Source organism: Rhinopithecus bieti, unplaced genomic scaffold (genome assembly GCF_001698545.2).
Source record: "Rhinopithecus bieti isolate Rb0 unplaced genomic scaffold, ASM169854v2 scaffold_9383, whole genome shotgun sequence".
Taxonomy (NCBI): domain Eukaryota; kingdom Metazoa; phylum Chordata; class Mammalia; order Primates; family Cercopithecidae; genus Rhinopithecus; species Rhinopithecus bieti.
Window position 1 is genome coordinate 1388789 of NW_016806471.1, and position 27381 is coordinate 1416169.

The following is a 27381-nucleotide window of genomic DNA, read 5'->3' on the forward strand; positions in this document are numbered from 1 at the left end:
AAAAAGGAGGGAGGGAAGGTGAAGAACAGGGAATAGAAGGAAGAAGATACAGAGAAGAAAGAGAAAATACTGGATGGGAATGGCCCAATGCAGTGAAAAGGGAGGCCTAAGTGACAGACAGAGCACCTTCAGAGCCCACCCCTCTCTCCCCTTCAAATCCTATGGAGCTTTCAAAGGCCCAATCTGAGCTAGCCTCCTCCTCCAAGAAGCCCTCCCTGACCACCAGGCCACAAAGGTCTCTTTCTCTCCTTTGGACTCCTGGAGAATGTAGGGTCTATGACATGCCATCAGCTCTGAGTCAACTACTTTTCTTTTACTCTAGGTATTTTACATATAAATGTCACTTCTCCCCTTCTAATTCATACATAACTTGCTATTCCTATCATTCCTATAGTGCCTTGCTCAGGGAGGGTATATAGAGGGTCTTATAAATATTTCTAGTTGTCTGAATGAGTAAATAGGGAAAAAATAAGTGGGCCTTGTACAGGAAAGAAATACAAGTGACCTTTAATTCCCTCTGAAGCATGCCTGCAATTGGGTGTCACCTGCCTGGATTCACAAAGAAGAGATGAGATGTACCAGGTGTGGGGTTCTGGAAACTTGGGATCCAGCCAAGCTCCTCCACTTCCCCAGCTGGGTGACTTTGGTCAGGCCATGTCCTCCCCTTCCCTGAGACATCAATTCTCTCCCCTGTGAAATATCAGAAGTGACTCCATCCTCACTTCTCTCTGTGTGATCTGTGGACTGGCAGCATCATCCAGGTGGGCGCTCTTTAGAAATGACAACCATAAGCTCCACCCCACACCTGCCAATCAGGAGCTTCACATGGCCCCCAAGTGGCTCATAGGTTCCTCGTAGCTTGAGGAGCACTGAGTTCTCTGATGGCTCTGCATGCACCATTTTCCAGCCTCTTCTTGCCCCATCCTCAAGGACAGGCAGAAGAGCACCCAGAGACCCTGCAGGGACTCATGAGTTGCCTGGAGTTCCTAGACCTTGCAGGGCAGTAGATCTGTTATCTGAGCCTTTCTCCTGCCTCTCCTGATGGAGCGAGGCCGCTACTCACAGGAAGTTTTCAGGATGAGAAAAGAGAAATTATCTCCTTCTACCATGAAGAAAGCCATTACCAAAGCATTCAGCTAAGAAGGAGGAGTGCACCAGCGCACAAACCCTGATAAGCATCTCCTCGCTTCTCAGACTTTTTCCACTCCTTACACACAACTCTTAATCTAGGAAAGTGACTCAGCTTTCAAGCGTGTTTAATCATCTCCCTGCGACCTTGTTGGGGATTGCATGGGTGGGACGCCTTCGAAGGATTCAGAGTTCAGAGCCACTGGACTTCAAAGGTTTCTCGAGCCCTGCTGGGTACCAGGGGGAGTTGGAGCAGGGCCTGATGTGATGGCTGAGTCGTTAGTGACAGGAGAAACTCGGGCAGCCAAACTCCTCACCAGTTGCCTTGTTGAAAGCCCCCAGGGAGAAAATCGTAATAAAGCCTTCATCACCACTGGGTCAGCACCTTCGTGTTATGAGATATCCCCAGATAACTGAAGTTCACCTTTGTAGATCCCAAATTCATTTTATTTTCACTGTTTAGAGTGGACCTTTTCCTAAACAGGATGACATTGTTTTCTGAAACTGAATATAAAGTGCAAATTAATTTTGAGGGAGTTGTTCATGCACATCACCACGATGGAAGCCCTGTGAGGACAGGAACTTTTGTCTCTGTTCCCTGCTGTCTTTCCAGCGCCTAGAACAATGGGCCTGCAAGGGGCTCACTCGACCTAAAGGAAGCACTTTGCTATGCCAGGCACGTCCAGCTCTGGAGATATGGGGAGGAGCAGATGAAATTTCTCTCCTCCCAAGCAGAGCTCTAGGGCCAGACAGGGAATGCTGGAATGTCAGGTTCCAGCCACTGATAAGTGTGAATCCTGCTGACTTTGCAACCCAGGAGGCACCTACTCTAGGGAGGCTGTTTTTGTTTTTATTTTTTAGAGATAGGTTCTTGCTCTGTCACCCAGGCTGGAGTTTAGTGACAGAGCCACCCTCCTTCCCCAGCCTCCTGAGTAGCTGGGACTATGGTTGCATGCAACCACACCTGGCTAATTTTATTCATTTTTTTGTAGAGATGGGGTCTCACTGTGTTGCCCAGGCTGGTCTTGAACTCCTGGCCTCAAGCAATCCTCCTGCTTCAGCCTCCCAAAGTGCTAGAATTACAGGCATGAGCCACTGCACCCAGTCTGGAGGTTTTTAAGCCATGGTGTCAGTGTTTTTAAAACTACCTTTCCGTAGCTGGGTGCAGTGGCTCACGCCTGTAATCCCAGCACTTCGGGAGGACAAGGAGGGCGGATCACAGGGTCATGAGATCGAGACAATCTTGCCTAACATGGTGAAACCCCATCTGTACTAAAAATACAAAAAACAAAATTAGCCAGGCGTGGTGGCGGGCGCCTGTAGAACCCCAGAGGCGGAGCTTACAGTGAGCCAAGATCGTACCACCGCACTCCAGCACAGAGCGAGACTCCGTCTCAAAAAAAAAAAAAAAAAAAGGAAAAGAACTACCTTTCCTTTCTTTCTGTTAGGCGGTCAGTTGTCAATTAAACTTGCATAGAATGTAAACAGGAGGCAAAGTTAGAACTAATTCTCAAGGAGAGAATGTGCCTGTGTCACAGGTGCCGCCGGCTACAGTCATTGCCGTGGAAGTCAGCACCTCTCAGTCAGGACAAGCTACTCCCCCAGTGCCTTGCCTGCCTCTTCCCATCTCAAGCTGTCACTCCAGTTGGAGGGCGTCGGCCTGAGAAGCATTTCATAACCTTGATCCAGTACAAGCAACATATTTCCAGAGTCAGGAAGCTGAGCTGCAGAGCGGAGCTGATTTCCCAAGATCAAGCAGTTACAGTAGCCAAGAAGACCGGGTCTTCTGATGCTCAGTGCCGGGCTCTCTGCTCCTATCAGCTGTGGGCCTCCTTCTCATGCTCTGTCACACACACACTTCTGATTTCCTACTAGCTGGAAGAAAAAATATAAACAGATAAATGAGCTTGTTCAAACTATTTCTAGAGTGAAAATACTTAGGCACTCTTCCCATTTGCCCAACATCATATGTCCTTAGGGAAAGGCAAATTAAAACAAGATACCACTGCACATCTATTAGAATGGCTAAAATCCAAAACACTGACAACACCAAATGCTGGGGAGGATATAGAGCAACAGGAACTCTCACTCATTGCTGGTGGGGATGCAAAATGGCAAAGCCACTTTAGAAGACAGTTTGGCAGTTTCCTACAAAACTAAATATACTCTTACCATATGATCCAGCAATCACGCTCCCTGGTATTTACTCAATTGAGTTGAAAACTTAGGTCCACGCAAAAACCTGGACAGGAATGTTTATAACAACTTTATTCATAATTGCCAAAACTTGGAAGCAACCAAGATGTCCTTCAGTAGGTGAGTGGATAAATAGACTGTGGTATATGCATACAATGCCATACTACTCAGCAATATAAAGAAATGAACTGTCAAGCCAGGAAAAGACATGGAGAAACCTTAAATATGCATTACTATGTGCAAAAAGTCAGTTTGAAAAGGCTACATACTGTATGAATCTGACTACATGACTTCCTGGCCAAAAAAGACAAATTATAGAGACAGTAAAAAGATTAGTGGTTGCTGAGAGTTTGTCGGGAGGGGAGAAAGGGATGAATTGGCGGAGCACAGAGGATTTTTAGGACAATGAAATTATTCTGTATAACACTGGAATGGTGGATACAGGACATGCATTTTCCAAAACGTGTGTAATTATACAATACAAAGACTGTTCCCGTACTATAATATAAACCATGGACTTCAGTTAATAACAATGTATAGATATTGGCTCATCGGCTTTAACAAATGTGCCACACCCATGCAGGATGTGAATAGGGGAAACTGAGTGAAGGAGGGAGGAAAGACATGGGAACTCACTGGACTTTCTGATCAATTTGTCTTTAAACCTACAACTGCTCTAAAAAATTAAGACTCCTAATTAAAAAAAAAAAAAAAAAAAAAAAAAAAAAAAAAAAAAAAAAAAAAAAAAAACCTATGCCTAGAGTGAAAATACACAGGCATTGTCCTATTTGTAAAATGCATGAGCGTTCGTGTCTGAATCGGTGACATCTACCAGAGGAGCAGGGAGATTAGTCATGCTGTCTAACATCACACAACAGGTAAGGATCCCAGCTATGACTTGAACCAGCCTCTTAATTCTCACATTTGCAGAACTTACACTAAGCCACCTTGATACTGAATCAAGAACCCTCAACCTCAGTCCATTCAGACCAGAGTGATGCCTCCAAAGGGCATCTTAAATGTCCCTCCCACCACACCAGTCAGTAGGAGAGACTCCCTCATTTCCCCAAGGAAGGTCTCTCAGAAACTTGTAATTGGCAGAAGTAACGCCTGATGCCTGATCTGGGTCTGTTCCTGCAGGGAGTCTTGCTCTTGCTCTCCTCACTTGATCCTTACTGGAACTTTGATAAATAACTATGGGTTGTTCCACATCGAAACCCAACCTGTAGAGGAGGACTGGGACCCAGACCTCCACGGCAGAAGCCGCCGCAGGCTGCGCTGCGGCCGCTGGGCTGAAGGATCGACAGCAGTCACATGCAGGCATGAGCATAAAAGCCTCATCATCTCACTAAACCCCTCTTTATTCACCCTGTATTTTTCCACACATTTCATTTCCCATCATGGCTGATTGCCTAAAGCATTCATGTGAAAATAGCAGATTTTTGCCTATGCTTGTTACTCCCCATCTCCTCCCAATAATGCAGTTTGTTGGATTCTCAGAAACGCCATAAACACTAGACATGTCCGAGATGAAGAAACAAAAACAAAAAGAAATAAAATAGCAGTGATACTATCATGGAAAGGGGCTGGGGCCTGGCACTGGCTGGGAGCACTAAAGTCAACGGTATCATGATGGGCTAGAAGGTCCCTTGGCAACGACCGCATTTTATAAATGGGGAAACTGGGGCCCAGAGAGGTGAATTTCCCCAAGGTCTGTATGTTATGTGGAGGATGATGACTAGTGGATGTTCCTGATGGGATTTCTTTCTCATCAGGCCCAAAATGCATGAAGAAGAGCTCTGAGCAAGGTGTCATGGAGTGGTAACAATAGTTCACTCATCTATTTTTTTCATTGGGATCTTTTTGTGTCCTCTCTTCTGGCTTTTACCCACAGAGTAAAACCTCATGGACCAGTCAGATGAGAGGTAGAATGTGAAGAAAAAGAGACAGGAAACAACACATTGTGAGCTTCATGCCCAGCCATAGTCTAGAAACATTACATGTGTTAATTCAAGTTCCCTCAATCATCACATAAAAATCTTTCTAGAAAGAACTCCAGACTCCCAAAGCAGGAGACCTCAGGAAAGAGATATAATAGTAGACAATACTGACCGAGGGCTTATTATTTCTAGGCACTGGTTAGGCATTTATTTGTTCATTTAAATCTCACAGGGACCCCGTGAGGCTGGTACATGGTCATCCTCCCACTTGACAGACGAGAAAGCTGAGGCAGCAGAAGGACATAGGACCTTTCTTGTAACCATGGTGGGGTTTCAAACCACCTTGATACTAAAGCAAGAACCCTCAACCTGAGATCTTTCAGGCCTGGGTGCTGCCTTCAAATGGCATCTTAAATGTCCCTTCATGGTTTCAGTGAAGCCCCTAGTTGGGCTTCATTCCAGAAGTCTTGCTCCAGGGCTAAGGTGCTGTGTGCCTCTCTCTCTCTAGAAACGTCCATTCACTTCCATCTGGGCAGTGGCACAGACCCCTGTCACTGCCAGAACCCAGATGAGTTATTTTGAAAGGTTTTTTTATACCTCGTGCCATTTGACCCTCACCACACCCCTGCAAAGTGGGCAGAGCAAAGACCATGATCCCCATTTAACAAAGTAAAGAACCAAAGTTCAGAAAAGTGAAATGGGGAGTTCCAGATCTCACAGCTGTTAAGTGGCCAAGCACAGGTGTGTGCCCCAGTGGCTTAACTTCATGGCTGTTTATACCATGTCACCATGTCCCCAGAGGCCACTGTGCCCAGGAGAACACCCTGAGTCTATTAGCAACCCTATGGAGATGCCGAGTGGAAAGGCGATGGAAGATGGGGAAGGGGTTTGTGACAAGCAATGGCTCCCACCTCCGATTTCATTTTTATTTTCTCAGGGTTTGTTTGAAGAGGACATTTCCTGGTTGACCTCATTGGGGCTGGTTTTGGGGGGACTTTGGAAGAAGGAAGTCCAGTCATCCTCTCTCCAGGCCTCCCTTTCCTTTCTTTCTCCTCTCACCTTCTGGAGACATCCCTCCTCTTTGCTTCCTTCATAGCCATACGGCTTTTAAACAACCCCTGTCAGCCCGATGTGTTGGTAATTGTGCAGTCTGGGTGACATTTAAATGCACAGTCCTGGAAGAAATCACACGGATTTGGATACGCCAGAACACTAAATTTAACAACCCAGAGGTCCCTGTGGGGAGTCGGGGAGGAGGAATGAGAAGAAAGAGTTCATCCTGGGTACCAGTTCTGCAAAACGCAGGTGCTGGGCCACCCCTGGCCTGCCCTTCTCTGCTATCAGGACATGGTAAATGGAGCTCCAATCAGCCCACATTCACCTCACACTATTGTCAGGTGGTTGCTCTGAAAGGCCCTAATCATTTCCCCTATTGTCTGGTTTAATACAAAGCAGTGCAAAGCTGCATCTCTCTCAGCAGAGAACCCTGAGGTATGTTGATATGTGTGTGTGCAGACATGTGAATTCACACACACTACCCCCACACATACACACACTCACACAGGTTAAGAGGGGATGTGGCAAAGGGAGGGACACAGAACACAACCACCCCATCCCATCTCTAATCTTCCCTCTAGAATGCGAGTAGTGAGGAAGATGCCTTGACTGTGAACGCCTCCAGCTCCCCAAACGGGCAGCTACCCCGAGACCCAACATTGAGAACAGATGACCAGTGTACCTCGTGCTAATTCAGGAAACATGTGTGGCTTAAGCATGTTATAATTCAGAATCACCAGGATTTTCCTCCTTACCTCAGTTTCTCTTTTTGGCCATCAGATATTTAGCAATGATATAGTAACTCAGGTTCACTTCTCTCCTCCATTCAAGGCTCTCTTGGAAATCAAGCAGAACCTTTTGAAGAAAAAGAAAGGTTAGACCTGCCCATAAGATTTGGGAAAGTAAATAAATGATCTACAAAAATGTCCTTTTCACGTGGAAAAGGAAAAGCCCTTATAAAATGTCACACCCTGGGCGATGTTACTGCTCAATAAGATGCAAGGCAGGGGCCAGATGTAGCAGAGTGAAACAAATTATTGTCTTAACAGCTGGAACCAGGATTGCCTCTTAGAGAAGGAACAGTCTTTGCTTAGAAAAATACTTCTTGAAAGACGCGGTATGATAGATGGACTGTAGTAGCAGCCCTGGCGTTTCACGGCTGTTGCTTCCATGCCCTTGGGTAGTGCCTCCCACGCTGACTCTGGGCTGAGCCATGTGACTTGCCCATGTGAAGGGGATGACAGCAAACTTGAGGCAAACAGAGGCCTGAAAAAGACACTTGCATGTTTCTGCTGTCTTCAATCCTGCTCCACACAGAACATAACTGGACAGGTACTGGAGAGCCCTGGCCGGGGCTGGTACCCTTCTGGAGAGAACAGGAGACCCATGGCAGGGGCTGGGTCCTGCCACTCAAGGCCATCCAGACCAGCTGTAGGGTAAACACACCTGACAGCAATAACTTCAGAATACCCTTAGAATGACCCTGTATACGTGTTTCGGGCTAGGGAATCCACATTTGGCCAACCTGGAGATGCATTCCTTGTCTGTGAGGAATATTTACCAAGCCCCTGGCCCTTCCTGTGGAACACGGACCAGACAGGGGATTGAGGTCCTGATTTTTGGGTTAAATGAAGGCTGTCAGGTAGAGGTCATTAGGAGAAGGGTGTTAAGTGAAAATTCTACATAAACTGCATGCTGTTTGCAAGAGCTTGTTATTTTCCTATGCAGTCTACCACCAAGGAGCCATGTGGTTTTCCTGCTCCACCTGCCACTGCTCAGCCATGCAATTACCTTGTCCAGCCCACCGCCACTGGGTTTTCTTCCCTGTATGTAAGCCCCTAATAAAACCCCAAGTCTCCTCACACCTGTAATCCCAGCAGTTTGGGAGGCCGAGCCGGGCAGATCCCTTGAGGTCAGGAATTCAAGACCAGCCTGGCCAACATGGTGAAACCCCATCTTCACAAAAAATATAAAAATTGGCTGGGCATGGTAGTGCATGCCTATAATCCCAGCTACTTGGGAGACTGAGGCACTTGAACCCAGGAGGCAAAAGTTGCAGTGAGCTGAGATCATGCCACTGCACTCCAGCCTAGGTGACAGAGCAAGACTCCGAAAAAAAAAAAAAAAAAAAAAAAAAAAAAAAAAAAACATGCCTCATCTTGTTGCTGGCTCCGGGTCTCTTCTTCATCCTCTGGAGCCTGGTGCCTTTCATATTGAGGTTAATAGAGGATCAGCACAATACCAGGCACCCCCACAACCATCCACCAGTTGACAACCTGAGCAGAAACAAGCCCAGCCAAGATCAGCTGAGTCCAACCACAATCAGCAGGCCCATCCCACTGAAATATAGACTCATCCAAAATAATAAATGACTATTGCTTAAGACGCAGAATTTTGGCATGATTTGTTACACGGCAACAGTCAGTTAACACACATGACCTGGGAGGGCAGTGGTTAATAGCAATCAGGGAAACCAAAGGGGTCACTAAGCTGCAAGGAACAAGAATTAGGAATAGAAGAGGAGAAAGTAGAGAGGGAAAGAAGAGGGGAAGGTCAAGAGCAATGGCAGAAGGAATAAGCATTCACAATCACTCATATGCAATGCTAATTGTTTGTGTTACTTAATATATCCATCCTTTATTCAGTGAAGTCTGCCTTATACATAAAGGCCTTGTGGGTATGAGTGAAGGAGTGTGTTTATAAATCATAGAAGGAGGATGAGTTCCACGTCTGAGTCAACGCAGAATGCAACAGAGACATTGAGAGGATCTGTAACTAATTTGGTGGCAGTACAAGCTCAGAAGCAAAAGGGTTCATGAAGATGTAAGTCCTTCTGGAGCTTATAGAGGAAAGCATTGGGCTCTCCCTAAAACATGGAACTCCATGGCATGGAGTTCACGCCAACCTCTCTGAGACCTTAAAGGCTGGATGCTCCAACTGACACTCAGGCCATGTGCCCAATGCACACTCCTAGGACTCCTATTTTTGTGAGCTCCATGCTATGTAGGATGAGATTTAGAAAGTACCAGGCCTGTGTTCTCACTTATCCTAGCTCATCCTTCCGATGAGTTCAGAAAGCCAGCAGCATTTATGAAGCATACACACTCACACACTCAGTACACGCATGCCTTTCCTAAACTTTCTGGAAGTCTCCAAAACAAAAGGAAATTTAATGTATTTTTTTTTCCTTCAAAGATCACGCACATTTCAAGCTCCATAAATTCTGGATCCACCCTTACTCTAAAAGATCCAGTCAAACATCTGGCTCCTAAACCAAATTATTTTCACTTGGAACCACATGGTGGCACCGAGGGCTCGGCTTGGGAGGGGGACCCCGCCCTGCCCACCCATCAGGAGCAAGGCACACCCTACCTCATACCCCACACATCCTCCAACATGTGAAGTCATCCTCCATTTCCATCCACAATTAAGATCTCTTAAACATCCCCATCCACAGGTGGGTGGAAGCAGATACGGTCCTAGAACATTCAAAGATGCTGGAAAACCATGGGTCACATTTCCTTTCCCTTTTCCTTCCTTTCCTACCCTCCTGTCTCCTTTCTTTTTACTACCCAATACCTTCTCCCAGCACTATCTCATTCACTCACATGGCTTCAAGCACATCTGCCCACAGACACCTAAATCTCAACACATCCACAACTGAGGCATTTCTGCAAATACCTAAACATGCCCCTGAATTCCCTCTCCCAGAGAACACACAAGTCAGCACCAGGCACCCCATCCACAGGCCTGGAGTGATACACTTCTCCCTCCATCCCCTGTCCCCACGTTCTACCAGTGACAAAGCTTTTCCATTTTCTGTTCAAAGCAGTCCTGAAGCCTGTTCCCTCCAGTCCACGCTGTGACCACCCCTGTTCAGGCCTCCATTGCATCTCCCCTGGGCCATTGTCCCTTGATAGGTCCCCCCGACTCCAGTGTCACCCTCTCCCTCAATCATCCTCCACACTAAGCCAGAGGGCTTGCCCTGAAATGAAATGTTACTCCATCCCACTGAAAGCAAAATTTTTCAGCAGTCCTCCACCAACTACCAATATCCAAGTTCCTTTACTTAACATCAGAGGTCTTTCATGACCCACACCACCACGACCACACCACCACCCACTGCCAGATGCTGGTATCTACAGCCTCTCATATCCTCCCTCACATCCCTGTCTGGCTACCTGGCCTCCAAGCTATCTTGCCATTTCCTGTATCCTTGATACCTCTTCCTCATGAGGGGCCCTGTGCCCCACCTCTATTTCCATTCCATCCATCAAGCAAATGCTTGCTCATCCTTCAAGGCCCAACTCAAGCTCATGCCCCTCTATGCAGTCTTCTCTGATGCTCATCCACACCACCCTTCCCCAAGTAGACTAATCACTCCCTCCTTTGAGCTCTGGTTTTACCTAGTACCACTGTCATTATTGCCTCTGGTAGTCAATACAAGTTATGTAAATTACATGTCTCCTGGGGTCACCTGAGTCCCTTTAAAATTGGCTTGGCCCCAGTTTGTGGCCAGTGGAAATCTCAAGCCCACTTTTGGATCTTTATGACTTCCTGGGAAGCTGCATTCTCCTAGTCACCAATGATTCTGGGCTTTTTACCTTTATTGTCCTAAATGAATGACTGCATGTAAATAAATAAATATTCACACAAAGCACCGATGAGTATTGTGGATTATTCCTTAAACGTCTTTCAGTTATCCACACTTGGAACATTTCATTACAGCTTCACTCCCAGAATCTTCAACCCAAAGATTAACATTCATTCACTGGCTTCCATTTATACCCCCTCCCCACCTTCTCCCTTTTCTTGTTCCCATCCCCCTCACACCCACCAAGATTTCCACCAAGAGCCCCAAATTCTTCACCTCTCATTGTACAGATCACTTCCTCATCCTAAGTCTGACAGCCAAACTCACTGCAGAATCACATCAATACAAAAAAACCACCAAGGGTCATCACTTCCTTAGACCAAAGTGATGGCTGTAAAAATAAAAAAAAATTTCCTCTCACACTGTCCACCTCCCCCATAGACTCTGCCCTCCTGAGAGCAGAGTGAGATCTTATTCACCTTTCTATCCTCCCTGCCTAGCACAGTGGCTGGCATGTAAAATGCATGCAAAAAATATTTGTTGAATTAGTCAATGAACGAATTCACACATGACTCCACATGCTGGCCCACCCCTTACACTCTGGTTGCCTGAACCAGAAGCAAAACGGTCTAAGCAGAGAACAGAAGTCCAGGGAAAGATGGATTTGAGATAGGAGGGAGTTCACGGAGGGGAACACTTTTCCTCCCTTCATCTTCACAAACCACAATTCCCCCTCCTGAAAACCAGGCTCTTTCCCATCAGATGATCACCTCAACCACCTTCAGTGGTGGTTCAGCATATTTCTGTGTGAAATAAATGTTATTTTCTGGTGCACCCAGGTTTCATTACTCTTCCTGTCAGGGAAAATCAAAGCAAGAGGAGAGAGGCGCCTGGCAGAAAGTGGCTTCTTGCTTACGCCAGGAGGAAAAGGATAATGTTACCCATGGAAAGAGAGGGAGGAAGAGAGAGAGAGGGGGAAAACTAACTTCCTCATTTAATCAAGTCGAAACACGGATTATATGAGGTTGAAAAACAGTTACCTTGTTCTCGCACCAGTCTCTTGCTCTGTCTGGGGCTATAAAACCCTTTGCGATTTTATCTTTTCATAAACTTTTATTGAATCTGATGTTCAAGGGGCCACGGAGGATCATCCAATTAAACTCCCCCCTCTAATCCTACCCTTAAACTCCAGCACTAAACTGATGGGAGATTAAAAGCTAATAAAGATGACAAATGAGAGGTGATCAGCAAGTTGATAAGGGAAATAGAGTCAGGTGGGGATTTGCCAGAGGGGAGTGAGGCCCGATTCTGCAAAACACAGGGGTGGCGGAGCTTTCCTGGTGGCAAATTCAAAGAATTCTGAACAGATGCAATATGGATGCCCATGAAAAGGTCCTGCTCAGTGATGCTGCAATCCTGGGGTTAAGACAGGCTGCCCAGGGCAGGGTTATATAGCAGAAAGAGGGTTGGAAGTGGCACAGAATTACCAGGGTTGAAATAACAATACTGCTCATGCTAGCCATACAGCCATGGGTAATGCTAACATACTATTCGTTGTACAAATATTGTCATAAGGATGGCCATAGAACTGTCCCATGTAGAGTGCCAACCACATGCCAGGCGCTATCATACGCACTTTGCCTTCGCTCTCCTGAGGATAGAAGTCATGTGTGAGTGGAATGCTTGCCCATTACATACATTAGAAAACTAAGGTTCAGGCAGGCAAACCATTTTGCCAAGGCCCATCAGTAACTGGCAAAGCCAAGATCAGAATCCTGTCTTTCCGAAAAACTAATTCCCACCTCTTGGGGTTCTATTAAGGATGTCTGAGAAAAGACAATGGTGCAGGCTTTGCAGTAGCCACTAAAAGTTTAGTTTGGTTTCCTAGACCCTATATTCCTCACCATCACCACTCCCAAAATGTAAGTTTTAAAGATGAGGAAAGTGAGAGCAATGTTTTCAAACATCATGCCATATAGTGTATATCAATTCATTTAATCATTTTACAGGCATCTATGAATACATTTCTTTGCCAGAGTCTTTCATAAATATGCATCAAACTAATCCTCACATCGGCCCTGAGAAATAGGAATTATTTCTTCATTTTAATTAATGAGTAAACAGAGGCTTAGAGAATCTAAATGATTCTCCTAGGATTGCAAAGCTAATAAGTGACAGGGATGAAATTCAGACCCAGTTGTGCCCTGATGCCAAAGTCCTAATTCTTTCCACTACACCTGCCTCGGTGGCATCTGGTCCAGCAATGGGGATGAGACAGAGATATCATCGAATAACAAAATACAGCTGTGTGGCCTGTACCCTGCAAGATACACACACAACCATCATCACTGCTCCAAAGGAAGGCATTTCAAAAAAGGATTCATAAGGAGAGAAGCATTGTTTTTTGGGCTTCTGGAGGTGGTGAGTTACAGATGTTACAGGGAAAGGGGAAAAAGCAACATGAGTAGATGCTCAGAAAAGGAAGGAGGGGGCCTGTTGGAGGGTTTGGAGTACCCCAGTGTGGCTGCACTGTGTGGGTTTCAAGAAGGGAAGATTGGACATGTAAAGAGGTTGGGTGAAACCAGGAAGACCTTGACTGTTATGGTAAGAAGATTTGAGAAAGTGAGTTAAAATCTCCATGTTGGCCAGGCATAGTGGCTCACGCCTGTAATCCCAGCACTTTGGGAGGCCAAGGCGGATAGATCACCTAAGGTCAGGAGTTTGAGACCAGCCTGGCCAACATGGTGAAGCTCCATCTCTACTAAAAATACAGGTGCGTGCCTGTAATCCCAGCTACTCCGGAGGCTGAGACAGGAGAATCTCTTGAACCTGGGAGGCAGAGGTTGCAGTGAGCCAAGATTACACCACCGCACTCCAGCCTGGACGATAGAGTGAGACTCCATCTCCACAAAAAAAAATTTAAAAAGCTCCATGTCATACCACCGTTCCCTGCTTCTGGGGACATGAGTCTCCCAAGAAACTGTGGCTCAGGTGCCCTAGGAAACGAGAACAAGCGACAAGCCTCCTCACAGTGGGACAGAAAAGGCAAGTTTCTCCCGAGTGGAGTGAACCGAGCTGTGGCTGGAAATCAAGCAGTCAGGATGTCCACCCTCAGCCCCGCCCCTCGCAGCCCACTCACAGTGTCTGCAGCCTTGCACAGCTCGCCACTTGGGATGTGTCCTTCTGTTCCTGTGGAGGACGAGAAGGCTGAAGAGATGATTTCTTCTCATGGGCAATCCTATCAGTGCTCAGGGAAGAATTCACTTTGGCTTAAACCACCAGGCACTCGGAGTCTTCCAAATTCTCAGGCCCGCATGCACTCGCACCTAACGAAGGAAGGGAATCTAACTTTTTCTGAGCCCTGACTAGATACCAAGCCCCATCACCCATATGATCTCATTTTAACATCACAGATGCACCATGCAGCTTTGATTAACCTCATTTTTACAGACAAAAAAAAAAAAAATCCCTGAAGCTCAAGGACACGCAGCTAGTTCAAAGTCTCATTTGTCTGACTCCAAAAGCATGAATTGTTTTCACTACATCAATGCTTCTCAGTCCTAGCTGGTTATTAGAATAACACGGGAAAGTCCCACCCCAGGCAAATTGCTGGCAGTGCAGGGCAGGCCCTGGTAAGCTATAGAAGCCCCTCAGGTGATTCTATTTGCAGCCAAGGTTGGGGACCTCTGTGCTAATGTTTGCTTCTCTCTAAGACAATAGCCCTTGAGTCTCATCAACCACAACCCTCATCCCTAGCCTCAGCCCCACCCACCAAGTAAACCCAGCCTAAGTTGCCAACTCTTTTTACAAGTTAATATTCATTTCATCACATTTAATTAACACAGGGAGACTGGAGCTGTCTCAGCTTCGCACCCAGCTAGCAGGAGTCCACGCCTCCCTTGGAGTTCAATCACGGCACTGTCTTACGCAATTAGCTTCCTTCGCCCTGATCTGAAGGGTCTGTGTCCATAAATATCAACCAATTTTATTGATATTTGTAATTAAAACCATCCAACGGGTCACACTCAGTTGAGCAAGTTTGCAACACACACATCCATAATGGGAACATGAGCGCATTTGTATTTGACATTTGATAGATAATAATCCTGGCCATTTCTCATTTTCAGAACATCCTGTGGGTACCAGCTAATTAAGCCTAGCATGTCTCCTGGGACAGACATCGTTCTTCAGACATACCCCTTTGATTGTCTTTGTTTATGAAGTTTCAAGGAAACCAAGGACCAAAAATGTGGGGTGACAGGCTAAAACCGCAGAGAGAAAACTACATGGGTACTAGGTCTGATCTTGCCAACTTCTCAAGTTTCTTCTCCAAACTTCTCTCTATATCCTTCTAAAGATAAAACCAATGGCATTAAGAATGAGCTCCAGGCCACCCTTGGAAGCCCCAGTGCTATTTCTCTGGAGTTATTTCTGCTGCCTCAATTGGTCGCTTCCATCCATAAGATTATATGGACAAAGCCTAACTCAGCCCTGAGTTCCAATCTGGGGCTGGGGTAAGATCTGCCACCACCAGCAGCACCACAATCTCATCTCTATGTTGGCCCAGTTCTAGATACACCCACAGGTTGTTTGAGATCTGGTTGGGTGGTTTTTACCTGAAAATTACCAACAAGTTCATCTGTGAACTCCCTGGAGACCCAGAGCAGGACTCTGCTGAAAGTTCTGTCGTGGAGCATAGCTGGTTGCTGAGCACGGGTCCAGCATAGGCTCGGGTTATTAGATCTGCCCACTTCTCATTTTCCCTTTGAAATCTCATCACTCGAATATACCCAGTGAGATTTAAGACCTTTTCCCAAATCCCCTAACAGCATTTTTATAAGAAACAATCAGTCTTCAAGTGAGTTAAAAGGAAGCCATTCTATCCTCAAGGGCAGCCTCTTGAGTGCCTTGGCGGGAGGATTATTTCTCTTGTGACCTAGAATAATCCCTACATTTCCAAACCCCACAAGGGTAGAAGGGAATTCCAGCAGGGAGGAGGCAGGAAGAACCGGTGGAGAGAGACAGCATGGAGACAGATGAAGATACACTGCCCGGCAACGGTGGAGGAGGGCATTTTTACGGTATTATGACTTATGCCACACCTGTTTCCAGAAATGATTTGAGACCAGTACAATAATAGGCACATATCCAATAAAGCCATTAAAATAGAAATAAGGAGGACCTATAAATGTCTACAGAGGGTGACATTGAAGAAGTCATGATTCCCATTATCCCAAGAGCTCAAGTAGAAACAGTAGGTTGAGAGTGAGCATGAGGTGATTCATTGATCATTGGGACAACTAACTCAATTATTCAGAGACTAACGATTCAATTTGTGATTAATCTTGGCCTCTGGCATCAGCCCTTTCTCTCTTCTACTGCCTAACTATAAGGAATTTTACCGTCCAGCATGCATCCATCCAAACGTAGCCATGAAAAGGGATGAAGTCAGAGACTCTTACAGTTGGAAAGGATTTAATACATCACTTAGGAAGACTTCCTACTAAGTCCAGGAGTTCCTTTTAAAGCTGCTGTTTCAGAAAGTTGTGCAGCATCAACTTGAATACCTCTAAAGACAGGACACTCACCACCAGATGAGGTATTTCTCATGAGGGTCCATTCTACTGCTAAACAATCAGATCATTAGAAAACTCCTTTTTATATAAAGATAAAATCAAATCCCTTAAAAACTCAAGCCATTATCCCAAACTTGATGAATCTTCAAAATTACCTGGGATGCTTTTGAAAAGAGATTCTTGTGGAAGTACAAATTAGTACACCACTTAAGAAAATAACGTGGCATTATCTGCTAAAGCTGAACATACGCACACCTATGACCCTACAATTTACTCTAAGGCATACACTCACCATAAATACTTGCACATGTGCACCAAGAGGCCAGTACAAAAACATTCTCAGCAGTGTCAGTCACAATAGTCAAAACTGCAAGGAATCACAATGTCTGTCAACAGTAAAGTGGGTAAATTTTGATATATTCATAAAATTGCACATCCGAGAGCAGAGCTGTCCAAAATAACTTCATATCATGATGGAAATTTTCTGTTCTGCACTGTCCAAGATGGCACCCATTTATCACATGAGGCCACTGAGCACTTGAAATATGGCTTGTGCAAGACAGAAACTGAATTGTTTAATTAATTTTAATTTTAATAGCACATACAGCTAGTGACTACTGCATTTGCTAGCACTGTGTAAGGGCGAAACAGTGAAAAAGAACAGACTATGCAGAGTAACGTGAATGAAACTCATTCAGTGAAAGAAGCCAGACCCTCCCAAAATGCCTACTTTTTATGACTACATTTATATAAAGTTCAAAGATAGATCAAATGAAATTAAATGTTTAGGGATGAAAAATTAAGCCCCAGCATTTGGGGATGCCTGCTTCACTGGTAAACTTTGGATGGGAAGGAACACAGAGGGTCTGAGGGGAGCTCCTGGACCCTGGCAGTGTCCTATTTTGTGGCTGTGTAGTGATGACACAGGTGTTCACTTATTGATAAATCATCAAGCCATCCTTTGTTCTGAGCACTTACCTATATGTGCTTTATATTCCACAACTTAAAAAGGGCTAAAATGTACATTGTCTTGGCAACGCTTTTGCAAATCTAAAATTATTCTGAAGTTACATGCTTATATTTTTAAACATCCATTCCCAGTGCTCTGCTACAGATGTGTTGAATCAGATTTTCTGGGGATAGGTCCTGGGAATCCATATTTTTCTAAAGCCCTGGGGTAATTCTGTTGCACAGCTTAGTGGAGAAGCATGGTTTCTCCTCTATGAGGAAGCTCTTCAAGGCTGAATGTCCCCAGAATCTTCTCCTTTTCCTACAATGCTCCTGTTTCCGATTCCTAAGCAGCCAGGTGTCCCCTCTGGGCTCACTCTCATGGGTAATAGCTCACTTCACTCTTCCTGGCCTGGGTTCTGTGGCTTCCTGCTCTGGTTGGCCCCTTCCACACAGGCCAAGGCAAACCCAGATGTTCACCACTTGTGTTAATAACTGGGGAAGGATGAAAAAGGAGAAGCCTAAGGGTGACTGAGCGGGAGGTGAAAACTCCTACTTAAAAGGAGAGTTCAGAATCTCATTTGTTCTGTGTCCCAGGCCTGGGTAACCACAGATAATGGCATGCATTAGGAGTGTAACCCTTGACCCGTCCGTTGAGTGGGCAGATATGTGCAGTGTCCTTATTTGCCCTGTGACCTGCTTGATCTTTCCATCCTGGAATCCAGTTCTCCTCCCCAAGCAGTAAGCTGCCTCCTTCAGGCCCTTCCTTAAGGTGTGCATTTGCCAGATAAGCCCTGTTGCTCCAGCAAAGCCACAAATACTGTAAATTTCTCCACCTCTCTGTTGCGCTTGGAAACCGCAGGTCTCAGATATCAGGAAGGCAAGGGTGACCAGGAGGAGCGAGATGCAGGATTTCGCTAGAGAGGGAGCTGATGGGCATATACCCCGAGCCAGGCAGGTGAGAGGTCACATTCTAGGAAAATCAGCAAAAGCAAAAAGAAGCAGACAGTAAATAATCACTGATCTTGTGTGACCCCATCAACTTGGAAGCAGTCAGGCCAGGTCACTGCTCTGCACGGCTCCCTGCCATCAGTCACAAGACATGCTTGAGTTGCGCAGTGCCCAGCCTGTGCAGCATATGTGGCTGCTCTGTAGGCTGGATAGCTTTTTTTATTGCCATTATTAGAGGAAGAAACTGAAGATCAGAGAAACACTGGGACTCATGCCGCATCTCCTGGCTTCAGCCCTGTGCTGTTACGACCACAGTGCCTACTGCTCCAGTGGCTTCTGTTGACAGACCTGTGCTCACAATCAAAAAGATGCCCCATAAAAACCCACTGGGCAGTGATCAGCAACTCGCCTTCTCTAGGAAGAGAGAGGACCCAGGTAATGCCAGAGAGGCAGGCCTTCAGCAGTCAGGGTGGCCTCCGTGCCTGGCTTTTGAAAACCATAGCTAGAGGCCAGTTGGGTTTCCAGCATCAGGAAAAGAGCCTGAGGAATGCATGGGGAGGGAAAGTCAGACTCCACCTGCAAGGAACACACTCGCTGAAGGCAGAGCAGGACATAATTAAGCCTAATTGTGTAAGCCTTGCCATGTCTTCGAGTAAGAGGGATGCCAAGGTCTCGTGTTCCCTTCCGTTCCATGCAGCCTGTGCATCCCTACCTGAAGGTCACCCTCATTAATGCTGCCAAAAAAAGCCATCCCTCTCCACTTCCACTTGTTCCACTCATAATAGGACCTCTTGCCTGCTGCCTGGGCAGATTAGGCCAATGAATGCACATATGCCGGTGCGTGGGTGTCCGTGTGTATGTCTGTGGCAGCAGGCATGTCTTTCGTAGCTGCATGTTTTATTTTCTTCTGGTATTTTCTGTGCTTACATAGTCAAAATTAATGGGATCAGGCTGAGATTCAGATGACATCACATGGGTGACTCACATCTTGATAGATGGATAGATTTTCCTCCTCTGCATTCCTTTCAAGGTAACCTTGACTTGTCACACAACCACTGGGGGATGCCAGGAAGACGGATTTTTTCTCATGAACATTTGACTTGGCCATCACAGTTAACAATCCTGCCTGTGGGGAAAAGGGCAGGGAGCAAAGGCCATGGCTAGTCCTCACCAGCGGCCGAGAGATGGGCTAATTAGTGGAGTCATCACCCCCAGCACAGGCAAATACTGAGTACCCTGTCCCTCCTTCGCAGGACCACCATGGGGCCACCTCATTTTGCATTGCTCTCGCTCTTGGAAATGACCTTTCTTCAATCACCCTTTTTATGGCTCACCGTTTCCTCCTGGAAAGTAAACAGGTACTGAAGGGGAAATAAATAGTAATAGCAGCTGGAAAACATTGCAACAACAGAACAAGGTTGCAATTATGCAATCATTTCCGCTACTAGAATTTCTTTGAGGGAAATTTTCATTGGGAAAACGAAAAGGAGAGGGGCTGACTCATACTCTTTTCAGACTCAACTCGCCCAGAATGCAGGAACCCACAGGTCAGACTGACAAGGCGGGATGACCTCTAATTTTCAAAGACTAAAGCTACCAACAAAGTCTTTTTCTCCTCGCTCTTTCTGCCTGGTGTTTCTCCATCTTTGCACCAGCTCACTTTTCCTGGGGTTTGGGGAGCTTTTCCTTCCTAAAACGTTAACTTGCAGACCCAGAGCCAAGTTAAGTCAAGTGATCTAGGTTTTTAGAAACAAGTTGCTTGTTTGGTTTTATGCTAGACTAGCTCTTGAAGCAAAACTCTGTCTGTGTGTACACAAGGCACAGCAGTCAGCCTTTGTCATGCAGTTTAGGGCAGTCACAGTCACCCTCATCACCTGGTAGAGAGGACACAGACACTCAGACTCCAGAACTGGAAGGGCTCTTTTGACCACCCTGTGCAATCTTCTCTCCTTCCAGGTGAGGACACAGAGAGGTAAAATAGTCACACCGCAGTGAGTGACATCTGAAGGATGAGTCCTGAGCTCCTTAAACCTCCAGCACTGAGCTCTTCCACACATACTGTTCTGGATGCCTTAAACTCTCCTCCACCTGCTTAGCAGCAATAAAAATACGCTGCAGTGACAATTTCAAGAGCTCCCTCTGGCAAATCCAGAAAATGCCAAACTCTGTTTTGTTGTTGTTGTTTCTTTGTTTGTTTTGCTTTGTTTAGCAGAGCAGGAAAGTCCTGTGAAGATGAACGCAGAGGAAATGTGTAAGTTGGTCGAGGGGGAAGGGACATCTCTATATCCTATCCAAGAGCTCTGACCGAGTCAGGAAGTCTTCACATTTCTGTCCACAAAGACCTGGCTCCATCAGTCCATGCTTCCCTGCTGAGAAGTCCCGTGACTCTCTGAGGTAAGACCGCAGCCTCTGCTCATGCCCTGTAGAACCATCAACAACGCAGATGTTCCCAAGTCCTCCCACTTTTTCTTTCTACCGTTTTGTTGTCACCCTGATCCTGCCTCCCTGTCATGTGAGTCCCTGTCTGTAAACTAAAACCACCTGCTACTCCATCTTCCCTGGAATCCACTCCATGCTCTTGACCTGAGCTCAGCCCCTATGTCAATATCACAGCCTTTTATTAAAACCCATCACAAGCTCCACCTCCTGCCTGGAGCTCGCCTTAGTTCCCTGATTAGAGCCCATATATCCTTCGTTGTGTATTTCTAGCCCTTCGTGTTTCCATTGTCATGTGATAAGTGGCTCCCCAACACAGAATTGAGTTGTTTATGATGACATTCTTTATGGGAAGCTCCTTACCTGGCCTGGCCGTTTTTAGAGGAACCAGAATCTTAAGTTTGATTGTCAGTGGCCTCTAACCCGGTAAGGTTCACATAGAACTATATATATATACACACATACATGCACATGTATGTATGTATGTATGTATGTATATACAGGTTTTTTCCTTGGGATTTCATGAAAATGACAAATAGATTGGTCAAAAGTGAATTCACACAAACTCTGAGGGACAACCAGCTTCATTTATAGCATACACTGGTCTAGAGAAAATTATAGGGCCATAGAGAAATTCTGATATCCGTCTCAGCTTCTCCACCCTATGCAACTAGAATCATGTTGAGCAATGGCACTAGGGGGAAGACCCCTGCCCACTCAAGATTCTCTTCTGCTTGTGCAAAGCTGTCCTCAGAGCCAGATGGGCCCCTTTTTCCTCAGGGCCCTTGAGGCTGTGACTCAACACCTTGGTACTGACCTCAGTACTTTCCCTTAGTACTCAATCTTCATCTGATTTTCTTCCCCAGGTTTAGCTTTTCCCAGTGTTCCCTGCAAATTTGCCAGCTGCCTGCTTTACTGAGATGGGAATGGCCATTTGATGCTGTAGCTCTCTGTCTCTTTAACCAGAGATCTCTGTCTGGATTTCTAACAGCTCCCTTCTCTCTTCAGCATCCACATGATGAGGGAATTTTTAACTTGGTTTGAAAGGAACTCACTTCTTGGCCTCTAAGGTGAAACAGATTCCCCATTGTGCGGTGCGCTATGACAGTACACTACCATTTCCCGTGAGACATGTTTACACTCCTCCCAGACACAAGAGTTAGTCAATGGTATCATGTGTCCCTTCAAGGTAAATACTACTCATAATAGCACTGAGTATGTTCTGCCCTATATAATAATAATAGTAAGTCTATCCTTTCACAGTTGATAAAGAAATTATACTGCCATCCTATCTACATATTCTCACAGCAGTCCTATGAGATATCAGTATCCCCGTTTTACAGTTGACAAAACCAAGGCTCAGAAAGGTTGCATGACCTCCATGGGATCAGATAGTAAGTGGCAGAATTAGAACACAAACCCAAATCGTTCTGTCTGCAAATCCTATATGCCACATTGCCTTCTCTTTGTAGCTTCTTGAATCTCTCTTTTCCCAAATCTTAGAGGCCCCAAGTAGCACTCCCTACACTGATACCATCCCTCATAGCATGTAGGTCTTTTCTCTTCCTCGTAGCACAGTAGGTCTTTATCTCCTTTAACACACCTATGACCCCACAAACATTTACCAGGGACCTGCTCTGGAGACCACACTAGGATAGGTACTGTGGGGCTTGCAACCTAGTTGTAAGGTTCCCAAGGCTCTTGAGCCAATAAATAAATCTATCACCAAATATTATTGATTGAGAGACGGTTAAGACCTGACCCACCCACACACCCACTTCCAGGGATATTTTCATTTTAGCAGGGAAATTCTAGCACCCATGAGGACTCCCAGTGATGGAAATTCAGACTCTGGAGTAGGCCAGTGGAGGAGACATTTGGGTCAAGGGCTGCCTTTTAGATGTTTTTGGGTTTTTTACAATAGTACTTTTCTCTCTTTGTTTGTCACACCGTCCAGTGGCTATCTACCACTAAGAGCTCCTGTGCTTCTGTAATGGCTGGCCCTTGCTTTTTTTTTTTTTTTTTTTTTCTTTTTTCGAGATGGAGTCTCACTCCGTCGCCAAGCTGGAGTATAATGGCACAATCTTGGCTCACTGCAACCTCTGCCTCCGGGGTTCAAGCGATTCTCCTACCTCAGCCTCCCAAGTAGCTAGGACTACAGGCATGCACCACCAAGCCCAGCTAATTTTTGTATTTCTAGTAGAGACAGGGTTTCACCATGTTGGCCAGCATGGTTTCGATCTCTTAACCTCATGATCTGCCCACCTCGGCCTCCTAAAGGGCTGGGATTACAGGCGCAAGCCGCCGTGCTCAGCCCTTGCTTTCTTTATTTCCTACTATACCCCCAGGGCTCCAGGCTCCCTAACTTGGTTTAGAAGGAACCCACTTCTTGAGGCAAGATCTCAGTCTCTCTGAGGCAAGAGAGCCTATCCACCCAGAATCCAGAATGATTCTCAGGGGCAGGGCTTCTAAGAAAGTTCTCTCCAAGGGCAAGCAGGGCATCTTCCATGTGCCTCTCCCTCTCTGTAGCCCCTGCCAAAAGCTGTGTCTTCTGATTACAGGAAGGAGCTGCTTCCTCCTGTTTTCTAACCAGAGCCCTTCTCCGACCTTAATAACAGGACTGTTCAAATCAGCAGCTGCATTTTCTATAGCCAGAACCACATAAACTCACATCAGTAGGTCAACCACAGAGCTACATTTAGCAAGGGCAGGTAAGATTTAAGGAGAGAGATGCTGTGGAAAGGGAAGTGGGCAGGCAGTCAGCCACGAACTTGACTTCATAATGTTGTCCAGAGCTAATGCCAATGATCAGTTTTACACTCCTTAATAATCATCATCATCCTGATATGAAAGCTGGTTCCATCATCTTCTGTAATTATCCTGGTTTTTTTCTGAATTTATAATTTATAAGCACTTTGACCCACAGCATCTCATTTAATCCTGATAGCAATCTTGTAAGGCAAATATCATTATTATTTTCAGAGAAATACAGAGGAAAGATGAAAAGAGCACAGGCCTCAGAGTCAGAGCCTGGGTTTCAGTCCTGGTTCTGCCTTTCCACGGGGTCACTCTGCCTCCCAGGCCATTAAAAACCTCCATTTAATTACTACTTGGAGATTCAGGAGATAGGAGTTAGCTCATCACAGCTTAGGCAATGGTTTTGAGGGCTGTGAGACAGAGATGTATTTTGGGCCTTGTTCTTTTGAACAAGCACCTGAATGGCTTGTTATCACTTCTGGCTGCACTGGCGTGTGGCCTGCTGACGGCCGAGAACAGATAGGTAAGTATCCGCCTCTCTGCTGATGATAGCTGTTTGTTACCCAGAGTGGGAGTGGTCGCAACAGTCTGTCTGGCAAGCTCATTTGGGTCAGAAAGAATGGCTTTAGATCAACCCCTCTAAAACCAAAATTATCTTTACAGAAAAACAACCTTCAGCATTCTGTTGCCTCAATGATTCTTTACTGCGTTCAGATGGTTCAGTTACCAGGGAATAGAATGTGTAAATAATTCATCTGGGTGGTTTAACCAGGAAGCTACCCTGCTGAAAATGAGAACTCTAGTGAACAGCATTTCCCAAAGCGTGTTCCAAGGATTCTTTGCAAAGGAGGTTTGCTAGGGGTTGCCTTGTGTCCCCCAGAAAGATACGGTGAAGTCCTACCCTTGCTTTCTCAAGTACCTGTGAATGTAAACTTATTAGAAAATAGAGCCTTTTGGCCAGGTATGGTGGCCCATGCCTGTAATCCCAGCACTTTGGGAGACTGAGGTGGGTGGAACACTTGAGGTCAGGAGTTCAAGACCAGCCTGGCCAACACGGTGAAACCCCGTCTCTATTAAAAACACACACACACACACACACACACAAAATTAGCCAGGTGTGGTAGTGCACACCTGTAATCCCAGTTACTCAGGAGGCGGAGGCAGGAGAATCACTTGAACCCAGGAGGCAAAGGTTGCTTGAGCCAAGATCATATCACTGCACTCCAGCCTGAGCGACAGAGTAAGACCCTGTCTCAAAAAAAAAAAAGGCCTTTGCAGATGTAATAAAGTTAAGAGGAGGTCATTGTGGATGAAGTAGGGTGAGAGCTTAATCCAATAGGACTGGTATCCTTATGAGAAGAGGTGAGAGAGACACAGGGGAATGCCCTGCAACAGCAAAGGCAGAGAACAGAGTGACGCAGCTGCAAGCCTCAGAATGGCAGGAATTGCCGGCCACCAGAAGCCAGGAGAGAGGCCTGGAGCAGGCACTCCCCTAGAGCCTTCGAGAGAGGCTCGCCCTGACAACACCTTGATCCTGGACTTCTGGGCTCCAGAACCGGCAGACAAGGCATTTCTGTTGTTTTCAGCCAACCAGTTTGTGGTACTTGGTTACAGCATCACTGGGAACCTCACACAAGGTCTATGGCAAAGTAAGCTTTACAAATGATGAGTTCACCACTGCTCTGAACCCAAAGAACCTGAGAAAAACACCTGATGCCCCACCCCAGACCAGATCAGTCAGAATCTCTGAGGGGTGGATATTTCTTAGGCCAGCCTGCCTGCCTGCCTGCCTTCCTTTCTTCCTTCCTTCCTTCCTTCCTTCCTTCTTTCCTTCCTTCCTTTCTCTCTTTCTTTCTATTTTTTTTTTTTTTTTTGGACCAAGTTTTGCTCTTGTTGCCCAGGTTGGAGTGCAATAGCGCAATCTTGGCTCACTGCAATGTCTACCTCCCAGGTTCAAGCAATTCTCCTGCCTCAGTCTCCTGAGTAACTGGAGTTACAGGCACCTGCCACCACACCTGGCTAATTTTTGTATTTTTAATAGAGACAGGGTTTCATCGTGTTGGTCAGGCTAGTCTCGAACTGCTGACCTCAGGTGATCCACCCGCCTCAGCCTTCCAGAGTGCTGGGATTACAGGCATGAGCCACTGTGCCTGGTCTCTTTTAAGTATTTCTTTAAGGCTCATTGGGACATTCTGATGCATAGTGAGAGTAGAAAACTGAGCCACACAAAATGAAGCAGGTCTCCTTGTCTGTGCTTTTTTTAGCACTGCTAATATGCTATGAATTACCAAGAGGAGGTATTTAGGATGCAGAACTTCTCAAACTTATTTGACCACACAAAAAACACCTTTTTATTGACCATCTTCTTGAAGACACATGCTTTGCAGAACACGTTTTGGAAAAATTGGTAAGCTTTATTGGGCCTTTTGTGGTGTCAGGGAGTAACTGGTAATACCTGCCTTGAAATCTTTCCAGGTCAAGGTTATTGCAGTGATGGTCCATGTTACAGTATGTAGCTCTCTTTCACCTATGTGTACATGTTCTGGAATAGATCAGAACTCATGGGAGAAGCGTGAAAAGTACTGGGTCTAAAAAGCCAGTCATACGTTTCTAACAGACTCCTTTATTTTTCATAATATGCCTTGAACCTATTCCTGGTCTCATTGATTACCAAGGCATATGGCTCTGTCTTTAAATACTAATAGTGGTGACCTATGCTCATCCCACTGAGACCAGAACTTTAAATAGCCTGTGTTCACTCTATCTTAGGCAGAGTTACAAAGATATCATATATGTGATGTGCATGTGGGCACATGCATCACATTTGTTTATGCAAGACGTCCCAAAGCTCATGCACTCCACCCATCCCACCGCACTAGTATTCTTAACCTGTGGTTTATGGGTTGAGAGAGGCCTATGAGATTAAAGAAGAAAAAAATGTATCTTCCATTTTTCACCAACTTCCTTTAATTATGAATGTAGGTAACAAATGACAGGAGGATTAGCAGTGCCTCAGACTCTCGCCAATTAAAATAGCAGACTTTCATATCATATCACATTACAGGGGTTGCAGGCATCTCAAAATATCATGTATACTCATCATTTCCTGAAAACTATTGTGTTTATTCGACCTGCTGCTAGATCTTGTTACTCAATGCATTAATGAGGAGGCACATGTATTATTGATCACAAATTTATTTTTGTTTAGTATTTTGATCATTGTTTTTCAACATAATTGATTTCCTTTGCAATCGTGTGTATTCAATTCTCTGCATTTAAAAATATTATTCTGGTTTATAGGCATCACCTGACTGTCAAGGGTCCGTGGCACAAAATAAAAGGTGACGAATCCCTGTTCTAGATCATCTACTATACACAGGATCACCTAGAACACTTGTTGAAAATCCTGGCTCTTACCCTCAGAAAATCCAATTCAGTTTATCATAGGTGGGAACCAGGAATCTGCATTTTTAAAAGCATACCAGAAGATACTGGTGCAGATGTTTTGTGGACTGCATTTTGAGAAAAAGTTCTCTACTTATTCTTAAATTTACTCTTAGATCAATAAGATTATCAGAGTCAGGTCCTTGAGTAATGTTGTCTTAACTTGTTAATTATTTTGGTGGTTTACACTACATCATTATGTCATTGACACACTTAGAAGATAAGTAGTGGCTATGTAAAATTTGATGCTATGACCATTATCAAGATATCCTCATGTTAATCAACTTCATAACAGTATATTTCTTTTTTTTTTTTTTTTTTTTTTTTTTTTTTTTTTTTTTTTTTTTTTTTTTTT

The 27381-nt window shown here is 45.4% G+C and overlaps 1 long non-coding RNA gene across 2 annotated transcripts in view; it reads right to left on the reverse strand.

Moving 5' to 3' along the window:
- Positions 1 to 2558: 2558 nt before the first annotated feature.
- LOC108532611 (uncharacterized) overlaps positions 2559 to 27381 on the reverse strand; it is a 130122-nt gene continuing 105299 nt past the window's right edge. The window contains exons 1-3 of one of the 2 annotated variants that reach the window (XR_001886499.1): positions 14054 to 14231; positions 7076 to 7175; positions 2559 to 3003 (exon numbers count right to left, since the gene is read on the reverse strand). This is a non-coding gene — a long non-coding RNA (uncharacterized LOC108532611). Of the gene's footprint in view, positions 3004 to 7075; positions 7176 to 14053; positions 14232 to 27381 lie in introns of those variants that run through there. The other variant, XR_001886500.1, reaches the window with a different exon arrangement.